Below are 12,416 nucleotides of genomic sequence, written 5' to 3'. Positions count from 1 at the left end.
CAAACTTCACACAAAAGATGGGGGATAGAGGCTCTGAAGGTCAAAGGCCTAATGCCGCTGCTAGGCCATGTGATTTGAGGCCATGCTATTTATGATGTTTGCCCAAATTCTAACTCCCCAATTTCTATAAGTGTTTTAAGACCTCATAGAGCTGAGCAGGGACTTAGTTGATACACTTATGGGAAACTGGAACGCAGGGGATAGTCAATATTCATTTGTTCCACAGATGTTTGAAGAGAAAAAAAACCCTCTGACGTCTGGAGTCTTTGTGATTTATCAGTCTTGCTCTACAGCAATGGCAGCTGTAATTTTGCTGGGGGCCTGATTGTGTAGTCAGATGTTTATCAGGCACCAGTAGCATCCCCAGGCTCCAGAACTGGTTTCTCTGGTGGTTCAGGACTGACATACAGGGAGGGAGACCCAGTGTGCATCTCCACCGAGTCCTGGGCTCTCTGGGAACTGGTCCTTCCTTCCTGCGACCAGGGACACATTTCTTTTCCCAGGGAGGCCTGGATGACACAGCTCCATGTCACTCTGTGGCCCACAGAAGGAGCTGTGTCCCCGCTGAAATTGGAAAAAAAAAAAATCCTTGAAAGTTGCAACTTTTACAGGGAAGGTTACCATGCCAACCGCAGCCTCTGTGCCCAACAGGGATGAAAGGAAACAAGGCCCTGGGTGACAGGCAGCCATTGTGTGTTCACAGACTTGCCTGGAATCTATCAGTGGCTGCTTAGCCGGACAGGGCAGGGAAATCCAGGTTAGATTTCAGTGGGGCTCCAGGACAGGCTGGGCTGGGGAGTGCTCTTCTGAGAGTGATCCCCATCTCTTGGTGAAATGTGTGGGTGTGTACTGACAGTACGTGGAGGAGCTCTCCTCCACACCTGGATCTGGCTGTCATGGGAACTAAGTCTCCTCTGGTTGCTTTTTCTCCCCTGCCACCTTTATCCTCTGGAGGAAGGACAGGACCGTGGGGCAGGTCCCTGAAGCAGTGGCCAAAGAGAGAGAACTGGAGACTGAGGAAGATGGCACTGTAGGAGTTCAAAGCCATCCTTTTGCCACTTAGGGAGACCTTGTTTTAAAATGAAAAAACAAACAACAACAACAACAAAAAAACCAAAAAGAGCTGGGTCATAGGTCCGCTGGAGAGCCTTTGCCTAGCATGTACCTTGTGTTCCAGTGTCAATATTTGAAGGAGGGTTGTGAAGGATGCCTCTCCTCACTGAGACAGGCCTTCCAGAAGAATGCCCAAGCTCTCAAGCCAGGGCTACTTCATGTTAGACACCCCACCACTAACACACACACACACAAAATTTCATTTGGTCACCACAAACCTGCAAAGCAGGGGCCGTTAGCCCCTTTTCACCGAAGACCTGGAGCCTCTAAGAAGGTATTGTTTCCAACATTAACAGTCGGTAAGGGGAGAAGCAGGGATTAGACTTCCTCTGAGCCCTGAAGGGGGACACCCCACACTTTAAGGACGCCTTATTTTCTTCTAGGCATATATCTTCCGAGGCAGCTCCCTGTTCCATCTTTTAACCCGAGAAGGTTAGGGGGACTCAGCAGACATCTGGGAAAACCGCCTAGCTTACAACAACGGGGTGGCCACCCTAGGCAGTGCCTGCGCTGAGGCGTGTTTCACCCGCAATAGAGAGAAGTCGACCCGCTCAAGGTTGCAGATCGAGCGCGGCCAAACTGGAATTCCCCGCCGGCTGGGGCATCCATCAGGCTCCACATCCTGGGGCGAGGTGTGCTGCTCCCACGGGACCCCGCGTCCCGGAATTGCATGCGTGCAGCTCTCGCGGGGTCCTGCACCATCCCAGGCCGAGCGCTGTGCAGCTTCCCCCGGGCTCCGCATCCCGGGACCGCGTGCGCGCAGCTCCACCCCCACCCCCCACCCGCCCGGGGCCAGGGGCACAGCGCGGGCAGGGCGGCCCCAGGCGGCGGAAGTGCCTCGGTCCCGCGCTCCCCGCCCCCGCCCCGCCCCCCGCCTCCCCGCGCCATGTTTGGCGCTTCCTTCCCCAGCCCTACAAGGAGTTTCCTTCTCTGTCACCAGCCCATACATGGCGCTTCCTTCCCGGCGCAGCTGGCAGGCTGCCCGCTGGCTTGAGCACGGCCCCCGCGAGCAGCCCGCGGCGCCGTGACCCTGCCAAGGAGGGGATCGGCGGACAGGCCGGCCTCCGGAGCCCCTCGGGACAGCGCCGCCTTCCACCCCGTAAGGTCAGAGGCGCCCGTCGTCGCCATCCATTTCATCTGCCCCACTTTTCTCCCCCTCCCGAGCACGCAGCACCCCATCGCTGGACATCTTTTAGCCGCTAACAACTCCTAAACCACGCCACCCTCCGCCCTGCCCCCATTTCGCTTGGCGATTTGGTCTTTTAGGAGCATCTGGCTGCTTCTTGCTGCTCCCCGCCTTTACTTCCTCACAGGCCTGTGGTAGAACGAGTGCTCCTAGTTTTCCCTAAGGTGGTTCAAACCAGTGACCCGAGGGAAACCTTTCCCATCCTTCCCATCGTCGGCAGACGATGCACCTAGCTGCTCTGCGCACTTCGGTTTGTCCAGACTGCAGACTTGGTCTTGCTCGTTGCATTCCTAGTTCACCTCAAATGCGTGAAAGTAAAGCAGGGAAGGACCCTCTTATCAGGCCCCTTAGGTTTCCTGTGGGATGGAGATTCAGGAGCCCCAGAACCCTACAAGAGTGATCCAGTTTTGTAAGGGAAGTGGTGGGGTGGGGGAGTAGCGACGGCTAGGATAGGGGTACAGCTACAGTAAGCAACAGTACCCACGAGGTGCCCCCTCACTCCGAGTGGCCTCTCTTGCTCTGCCTGACAGCTTTTAATCCACTGTTGCCAGAACCGACAAGCTCCTACAGGCCCTGCTACAGCAGCTGCAGGGACTAAAACCTGGGCCAGACACTCGGGTACTGAGGCGATCTGCCCTAAAAAGAAAAAAACAGGTCAGAGAGAGGGACAGGCACCAAGTCACTGAAGTGCAGACTTAATGCTGGGTGGAAACAAGCAAGCTTCCCTGTTGCCCCGTATCCATCTTGAGAGCCTTGCCGCCAGAGAAGGGGTTTCTAGTCCAGGCAGCCTTTGGGCTCTTGTTGTGTGTGCTCATTTTTACATTACATTTTTTTAAATTTATTTGTGTGTATGTGTGTGCGCGCGCGCGCCACAGTATGTATGTGGCAGTCAGAGGACAGTATGTAGAAGTCTCATCTACCGTGTGTGTCCCAGGGCTCAAGCTCTGGTTCTCGTGCTGGGCAGCGAATGCTCTCTGCAGGACATCTTTCCGTCAGTCTGTCTTTCTCTTCCTCCTTCCAGACTTCTCTTTTCTGGTTTCGATCTAGAGTAAACTGACTTACAGGCTTCCAGCCCCCCTCCCCCCCAGCTACCAAACCCCCATGCCTTATGGCTACAGCTAAGGCTTTTCAGTTGAGTTTTGTGTCGCCGTGAGTGCCTGTGAATACGGTGTGTGGACAGGCTCTCAAAGCGCCAGGTGCTGCCCTGAGCGTTGTCCTCAGCATGGCTACCGCCTCTTGTAGGAGATCCTGAAGACCAGGCTTCCTGCGGTTCTTCCCGCCGTCTCCCGCTTCCTTTCGCCCTCTGCTGGCCGATACCTCCCGGTCGAGGGCAATCCAGGCTGTGGAGGCGGTGACTGCTCCTGGTGAGGCTGGGAGATTCCGGGCTGGAAACCAGAGAGCTATTTATAACAGCCTGGTGGAGGAATGGTGTCGAAGGTGTTGAACTCCACGAGGATCCGCGGGAACCCCATGCTTCTGCTTGGCAGGCCTTCTCTTTCTCGGTGACGTGGCTGCGAGTCTCAGAAAACCCTACGAACTGGCAGGGGTCTTGAGTCTCCTGAAAGCTCTGATGCCAGCTTTTTCAGTTTCTTTCGAGGGTTGGATATTTATTTGATCTGGGTTGAGAAGGTGAACCTTTTTGAAGAAATAAAAAACATGTGACACGCAGTGTAGTCTCTTGGGATTTTCACGAGTTTGTTCTTGAGACAGGATCTCTCTCTCTCTCTCTCTCTCTCTCTCTCTCTCTCTCTCTCTCTCTCTCTCAGTCCATAGCACTGGCTGTCCAGGAACTCACTATGTCGACCAGCCGAGCCTCTTGAACCCCCAGAGATCCAGCTGCCTTAGCCTCCCAAATGCTGAGATTAAAGGTATGTGCCACGACATGCATTTTTCTTAACCAAATCTGCAGAGGAGAAAAAACAAAACAAACAAACAAAACTGCCCACTGCTTAAAATACCAAGCTGGACTACCTCAGCTGGACTGGATGCCTTTTTCTTTCTTTTTGAAGCAATGCTGGAGTTTATTAGGATATTTTAGAGTTTTAAAATTACATTTGTTTTGTGTGTGTCTGTGTTGAGGGGGGCAGGAGATCTGACTGTACACATATAGATTCCCTCTTGGGAGTTCAACCTTCTACCATGTGGGTTCCAGGGGTTAAATTAGGTCATCAAGCTTGGTGGTTAGTGCATTTAACCCATTTAGCCATGTCCTTAGTTGGAAATTCTTAATATATATATATATATATATAATTTTTTAAATGTGTATGCATGGCCTGCATGTATGTATGCACACCCTGTGTGTGCCTGGTGTCTCTGGAACTGGCATTATGGACAATTGTAAGTCACCATGTGGGTACAAGGGAACCGAATTCTGGTTAAAAGTGCAGTAAGTGCTTTTTAACTGCTGAGCCCCTAATGCAGGTTTTAAAGAACATTTTTTTAAAATTATGTGTATATGTGTGTCTGTGTGTGGGTGTGGGAACATTTGAATGCAGGTCCTGCGGAGTCCAGAGAGACTGTCGGGTCCCCTGGAGCCTGAGTGTTCTGGGAACTGAACCTGGATCCTCTGCTAGGGCAGCGTGCTCTTAAATGCCACGCCTCCCTCTGACCTTTATCATAGATTTGCAATCACTAGGGCTGGGCGAGAGAAGGGTCTTGGGAAGAAAGTCCGGGTGCTGCCTTTGTCCCCTTGTCCCATAGACTCCACTGCCCACTGCTTTCTGCCTGTCATTTGTCCGGGTTTTGCTTGCTCTTAATAACATGTTTGCAAGTTGACTGCTATAGTCCCACCACTGTCTGATGAGTAAATTGAACCGAGGGTTGGGGTTGCCAGCACTGTGTGTGGAGTGACGTTTGATGCATACTTCATCACCATGCTGTTTTATGGTTTGGAAAGCAGTTTGGGGCATTTGGATCTTTCCCCAGAGCTGTGATAACTTCTGGCATCTGACTTCAGAGTACTGTTCAGCCCTGACAGAACACAACAAAAGAGAGGACAGCCTTGGCTAGCTGGGAATTCTGCATTGTAGACCAGGCTGCTTTAAACTTGGGACCATATTCATGCCTCTGCCTCCTAAATGCTTTTATCTTTTCTTCTTCTCCCTCCCCGCACCTCTGGGATCAAAGCCCTTGTCTTCCCATGCTAGGCAATCATTCTGCAATGAAGCCCTATCTTCAGCACTTCCATATCTTTTGTTTGTTGGTTGGTTAATTTTTTTGAGACAGGGTTTTTCTCTGTAGGCTTGGCTGTCCTGGAACTCACTCTGTAGACCAGGCTGGCCTCCAACTCAGAGATCACCTGCCTCTGCCTCTCAAGTGCTAGGATTAAAGGTGTGCACCATCACCACCTGGCACACTTCCATATCTTTTTAAAAAAATTGTTTTTGGCTGGTTGTGCTGGCACACATCTTTAATGCTAGCACTCAGGAGGCAGAGGCAGGTGAACCTCTGAGTTCGTGGCCAGACTTGTCTACAAAGCAAGTTTCAGGACAGCTAGGGCTGTTTCACAGAGAAACCCTGTCTCCAAAAAACAAACACAAATCGGGTTTATTTTTAATTATGCAATATGCATGTGATAGGTATGTGTACATGCATGGAGGTGCTCTCAGAGCCCAGTAGAGAATGTCAGAGTCCCTGGTGCAGGTGCGCTCAGAGCCCAGAAGAGGACGTCAGAGTCCCTGGTGCAGGTGCGCTCAGAGCCCAGAAGAGGGCGTCAGAGCCCCTGGAGCTGGAAACTGAACTGAGGTCCTCTTATAAGAGCAGTGTGCACTCTTTGCTTTTCCAGGTGTTCCGAATCTTCTCCAATATCACACTCACAGGCCTGTAGGTTTCTTCTTTGGTATGAAGTAGCTTTGAGCTTCCTCATAGCGGTCCAGGCTTTCTCCAAACTGCACTGTGCACATAAGGATCTTTTGAAAAAGAGGATTGAGTGTCACCTCCCTGCTTAAAATACCTCAGTAGTTTCTCCATATTCTTCAAATGAGTTGTGAACTCAGCCCCACTTTTCACACTGGGTGTGCGGGATCTGTTCCCTGGCTTGCTTATCTCTGTCTTTCCTCCTCCCTTCCTCCTCTCTCCTCCCCTGGTCCTCCCCCCTCCCACATGCTGGGTCGACAGACCAGACTGAGGACTGAAATGACCAGGCTCTGTCTGCCTAGGTTCTCCAGGTTCAACCTTTGTCACACTCTCCCTTAGTTCAAAAGACTCATTCACATGGCCTCCTCAATGAGTTGTTCGGGATTAGTGATCCTCTTTTCTCTGCCAGGTCAGTTAGCCCCACGACTTTGATTTCACCCTCCTTCAGACATTTGTCACAATTAGGATGTCACATCCAAGTGATTCACTAGTCTGGAAGTCTAGGGGTTGTCTCTTTTGTTCATGAAATATTCCTGGGGCTCACCCTTTGCTTGTCTATAGTGTATAGTAAACAACTTAGTATATTTAATAAAACCTTATTTTAAACTTGAACCTGAAAGAAAGGCTAAACAACATCTCAAAGTCACAGAGCCTTTAAGTGGACTGCCACTGTTCCCCTGGACAGCTGACTCCAGTGTCCACCCCACATCTGTTAAGTAGTTCTCTGAGTCCCAGAGAAGGGTCTAGGACTCAGGTTCGATCCCCAGCATCCATTTATAACAACTGTCTATGACTCCACCAGTTCAAGGGGATCCGGTGTCCTTTTTGGCTTCTGCAGCACCAGGCATGAAAGTGGTGCCAGCAAATACCCATTCAAAACCAAACCAAAACAAAAACTCCAACTTTTGAAAAAGGGAAAAGGCAGCGTTAGGAAAGCCAGGAAACTGTTCTCTGTAGCGAGGGATCCCAGAGCTGAGCTTGAGAAAGATCAGATTTCACCGGGGAGGGCTCTGCATGGCTGGTAAGCATGTGAAAAGAAGCTCTCTGCTATTAGTCATCAGAAAATGCAAATCAAAACCATAGTGACACCAGCAATGAACAATTTAAAAAAGAAATGAAGAAAAAAAATTCCATTTTCAACCACAAAGAAATGCCCAGTAATAAATTTAACTCTGGTAGAAAGATTGTTCAATGGAAATTAGAAACCATAGTGAAAGAAAGAAAATTTAAATAAATAGAAAGTCATTCTGTGTTCTTGAGTTGCAGGACTTAATCCTTTTCTTTTCTTTTTTTTTTTTTTTTTAAGACAGGGTTTCTCAGTTTAGCCTTGGCTGTCCTGGAACTCACTCTGTAGACCAGGTTGGCCTGGAACTCAGAGATCTACCTGCCTCTGCCACCCAAGTGCTGGAATTAAAGGTATGTACCTCCATCACCTGGCAAGTTATTTTTTTTTAAGTGAAAAATGAACAAAGAACAGGAACACTCAGTGCCAATGGCCAACAGTCATATGTGTATCATTCATGACACTGGTGACCCAATGTCCCACGGGTGGGAGACAGACAGATACGCCATGTAGAGAGAGCTTGGGTATAGAGTTTATCTAGTGGTTATTGGGAACGGTATAAGAGTAAGGGGTTATCGGGGGAGAAGGGGAGAGAGAAGAGGGGGACAGAAGAGAAGAAAGAAAGAAAGGAAAGGGAGAGAGGCAGAAGCGCCCTCTTCAGAAGAGTGATGGACAGAGAGAGAGATGGAGTGTAGGCAGGAGATCCCCTGCCTTGCCTAGACAGGAAAGGAGAGATTGGGAGTAGGCAAGGCTTGTCTCTTAAAGGGACAGGGTACCCAGGTGACAGGGCAGGCAAGCAGATTACAACAATAGGAACATGTGTTTGAAACGGGATTGGTCAGTCATTATGGAGGTACAAATGAAAACTATGGTGCATTCTGCTTCCCACCCACCAAGGAGCTAGAACAAAAAAGTCAGACTGCCTGGAGAGACCCTGTCTCAAACAAACAAGAACAAACAAAAGCCCAACAACAACGAAAGAAGAAGTTAGATCGGAAGAAGGGCTGACAGGGAGGTGGAAAGCTTGGAGTCCTTCGCCCTGCTAGTGTGGGTGTCAAATGAGCCAGCCGACAAGAGCTCTTCGAAGGCTTGTCACGGTGTCCCAGTGCTGTGGTGCTGCCTGGAATCCAAGCGTTCAGGAGGTGGAGACAGGAGTCTCCTCACCAGCCAGGGCCTCGCCTGATACTCTGTTTCCAAAAACAAAAACACCAACAAAGAACAAAACCAAATCCAGAAAAACAAATAAACAAAACCCAGGATAAACTATGTAACGGGGTGATTCTGTTCTGAAATGTCAACTTGGCCGAGGTGGTGTGAATGGGAAAGGCTCCCATAGGCTCCTGTGTTCTAATGGTTGGTCCCCAGTTGGTGGATTTGTTTAGGAAGGATAGGACTATGGCCCTGCTAGACGAGGTTATGTTACTGGAGGTATGTTATGGCTTTGGGGTTCCAAAAGACCCATGTCATTCCTAATGTGCTCTGTTTCCTGTTTGTGGGTCAAGATGTGAGCTCTCAGCAGCTGCTTGGGCACACGGGTGTGTTTGCAGCCATACTCCCTACCGTGACTGATGGACGCCTCTCCCTCTGGAAGTGGAAGCCCGGAGTAAACCCTTACTTCTACAGGTTGTCTTGGTTTTGTTGCAGCACTAGAAAAGTGATTAAGACACCGAGAAGCCAAACTGTCTTCCTGTATTGCTTTCTACCCAGTATATTGAGACAGGGCTCTCCCAGACGGGAGCTCAATGCTTTGGCTTGCCTGCCTGCCTAGCCACGTGCTCTGGACATTCCCTGTCTCCTCCATGCCCTAACTTGCTGGGTTCAGGTGCACCGCCATACTCTGCTAGCTTTTATATGGATTACGGGATTGGAACTCGATTCTTCAGCCTTACACAGCATGAGCTTTACTGCTGAGCCGTTTTCCCTTTCTCCAGTTCACTTCGTAGACTTTCTGCTGTTGTTTTTAGAGAGTTTCATTATGTAGCCGTGGATGGCCTGGAATTGCTGTGTAGATATAGGAAGCCTTGAACTCCTAAGAGCTCTCTACCTGCTTCCCAATTTGCCTTTTTTTTGTTTTTGTTCTGTTGATTTTTGAGGCAGGGTTTCTCTTTGTAGCCTTAGAAGACTAAGCTCTGTACACCAGGCTGGCCTCAAACTCACAGATCCACCTGCCACTCCACCTGCTTCTGCCTCCCGAGTGCTGGGATTAAAGGTGTGCGCCACCATGCCTGTGCCCTTTTCCTTTTCTTCTTCTTCTTCTTTTTTTTTTTTTGGTTTTTCGAGATAGTGTTTCTCCGTAGCTTTGGAGCCCGTCCTGGAGCTAGCTCTTGTAGACCAGGCTGGTCTCGAACTCACAGAGATCCGCCTGCCTCTGCCTCTCGAGTGCTGGGATTAAAGGTGTGCGCCACCCCCGCCCAGCTGTCCTTTTGCTTTTTTAAAATTACAGAAAGATGTATGGTTGTCATGTGTTTAAGATGGAACCTGGGTCTTCTGGAGGAGTAGCCAGTGTTCAGAGTCACCTGTCCAGCTCCCCACTTTGTTTTTTCAAACAACATCTCTCACTACCCTAGAGCTTATCAAGTAGTCTAGACTGGCTGCTCATAGGTCCCAGGGGTTTGCTCTCCTTCCCAGCGTTAGTTTACAAGGTATATCACCATGCCCAGCTCTCTGTGTGGGTTCTGGGGTTCGAACTCAGATCCTCTTACTTGCAAGGTAAGCACTTTATTAACTGAGCCATCTCTCCAGTTCCTCAAAAGTTACCCAAAGAGTGGTAATGGCAACATTACTAACCATGAGTAAAATGTAGTAATGACCCAGATCCCTCAGGGGAAGCAACAACTGTGATGTTCATGCAATGGTGCACTGCTTTGCGGTTCTTACTTGCAACACTTTCAACACCAAGTCTGTGGGCGTGTGGAGTCTCCTCCCATACCAACCTATTCTCTGTCTCCCCAGACACGAACTGGGTATCCAACAGTTCAATTTTGACAGCTGATTTTAATGCAGACACCATAGTTTAAAGGTTCAGTCCTGATAGATGTGGTGTCACATGGGCCCGCAGTCTCTGAAGATTAGGGTAGGAAGATCCCAGGGCAATGAGTTCAGGCTACCCCAGGGTATAGTATAGGATTGTACTAAACGGGGCAGTGGTGGTGCACAACTTTAATCCCAGCACTTGGGAGGCAGAGGCAGGTAGAATCCTGTGAATTGGAGGCCACCTGGTCTACAGAGTGAATTCCAGAACAGCCAGGGCTACACAGAAAAACCCTGTCTCTGAAAACAAAAGGCCATGCTGAAAGAAAGAAAGAGAGAGAGAAAGAGAAAGAAGGAAGGAAAAAGAGAGGGAGGAAAGAAAAACGATAAAAATAGTTATAGTGAGATCCTGACAGAAGCAGACAAATCTCTAGGTTCAAGGTCAACTTGGTCTATATAGCAAGTTCCAGGTCATCTGGGGCTACATACTGAGACTGTCTCTGTAGTGTGGAGCACGGGGCCCTTCTGTTCTGTCCTGCCCGGCTATCTTACACCCAAAATAACCACACAGAAATTGTATTAATTAAATTACTGCCTGACCCATTAGCTCTAGCCTCTTATTGGCTAACTCTCACATCTTGATTAACCCATTTCTATTAAATCTGTTTATCACCACGAGGTCATGGCTTACCAGGAAAGATTCAGCATGTCTGACCTGGCGGCTTCATGTCGGCTCTCTGTCTGACTCTTCTTCCCAGCATTCAGTTCTGTCTCCCTCCCTCCCTAAGTTGCTGCCCTATCAAAAGGCCAAGGCAGTTTCTTTATTCAATCAATGAAAGCAACACACAAACAGAAGGATCTTCTATACCAGTCTCAAAAAATGAAATTATAGTGTGAATTTTATAGGCACCTATTTTAGAAATGGTTTAATACAGGGTCTCATTGTATGTACATTATACCTTAATATAGTTAATAAACAAATGAGAAATGATGAGTATAAAATATCAGTATCCTGAAATTTGAGTAACTTCCTGGCTTTCGGATCAAGTCATGACTGACTCAGCTCTCTCTCTGCTCCTGTCATCCTTGCAGCTGACCGCTGCTCACATGTAGGTCCGGAACTCCAAATGAGAAGGAGGTCATTCTGTGTCCTCCATTTTTCTTAACACTCCCAACTCCTCCCCTTTAATGCCTCATTAACTAACTGTTTCGTTGCTGGGCCTTCTGCTCTTCATTGCCTGCTCACCACTGAGCCTCAGCATGCTGCACAGGGCTCAGCGTATAGGAAATGCCTGTGAACGCTTGCTCAGGGAAAGGGTGGCAGTGAGGTGTGCGTGTAGACAAGGCTGGAGGGGTCTGGGTTTCAGAGGCCCTCTGCTCAGGTCCCCAGGCTAGAATTAATCTGTTGCCTCTCTTCCAAGTCAGATTTGCAAGGGATGGGGAATGAATGAAAGGCGGCTGGGCTACAGAGCTGAAGTGGGGCAAGGGATGGTTCACAGGGCTGAGCACAGGCATGCAGCTCCAGTGCTGCGGTCAACCCCAGGGCCACACATGCAAGGTAGTACTCAGCTACCGAGCTCCGTCTCTTCCACAGCTGCCATCCTATCTTCTCAGAGCCTGCTCTGCAGCCTAAGTGGTCTTGCTATTCCCATCACTCCCCACTTCAAAGTCCAGACTGGGAACTTGTTCAGTTTGGACAGCCATATAACAGGCTTTTGTCCTGGCATCGAGTCCTGGTTTCTCTCCTTTTTGAGCTCTCCTTTGCCCCGCACCTCACAAGATCCTTGCTCCTGGCTTGGAGCCTATCTCTGAAGCTGCCGCTCTTTCCCTAGCCTCACCAGGAATGGGACCTCCAGCTTTCCTTCTGAGTGGTTTGGAGAGCCAAGCAGAAAGGACCACATAGAGCCATATAGGGTGTCTCAGCAAAGTGGCAGAAGGTGCTGGAAGCCTGGGGCAAGAGAAGCAACTGAGTCACACACTCAAGGCAACCCTGACTCAGGAAAGTGACTTCAGAAACACTCTCTGGATGTCGGCCTCCTTTCCCCTCCCAGCCTTCCTTGGTTGTGGCCATTCTCTTGCCCCCTCTCATAATCTGTTCTTTCATCCATAGCATTGGAGAGAGCAGGATTTAAGAAAACAAGGTCACCTATTTGCTGAGATCACGGACTTTGGAGTTGTTGGACACTCGTGCTTAGAGTTCGGCAGGTCATCTATGATGTTGCTCTCTGG

The 12,416-nt window shown here is 49.4% G+C and overlaps 1 long non-coding RNA gene across 1 annotated transcript; it reads left to right on the top strand.

Annotated features, from left to right (window-relative positions):
- Positions 1-1,999: 1,999 nt before the first annotated feature.
- On the top strand, positions 2,000-8,483 carry LOC125405786 (uncharacterized). The gene is made up of 4 exons (XR_007233684.3): positions 2,000-2,217; positions 4,066-4,167; positions 7,461-7,570; positions 8,115-8,483. It is a non-coding gene; the product is annotated as an uncharacterized LOC125405786 (long non-coding RNA).
- The last annotated feature ends 3,933 nt before the right edge of the window (positions 8,484-12,416 follow it).

This window comes from Myodes glareolus, chromosome 13 (assembly GCF_982192425.1).
Source record: "Myodes glareolus chromosome 13, mMyoGla1.1, whole genome shotgun sequence".
NCBI lineage: Eukaryota > Metazoa > Chordata > Mammalia > Rodentia > Cricetidae > Myodes > Myodes glareolus.
Note: the sequence above shows the minus strand (reverse complement) of the source record. Positions and strands in the feature narration are given on the sequence as shown.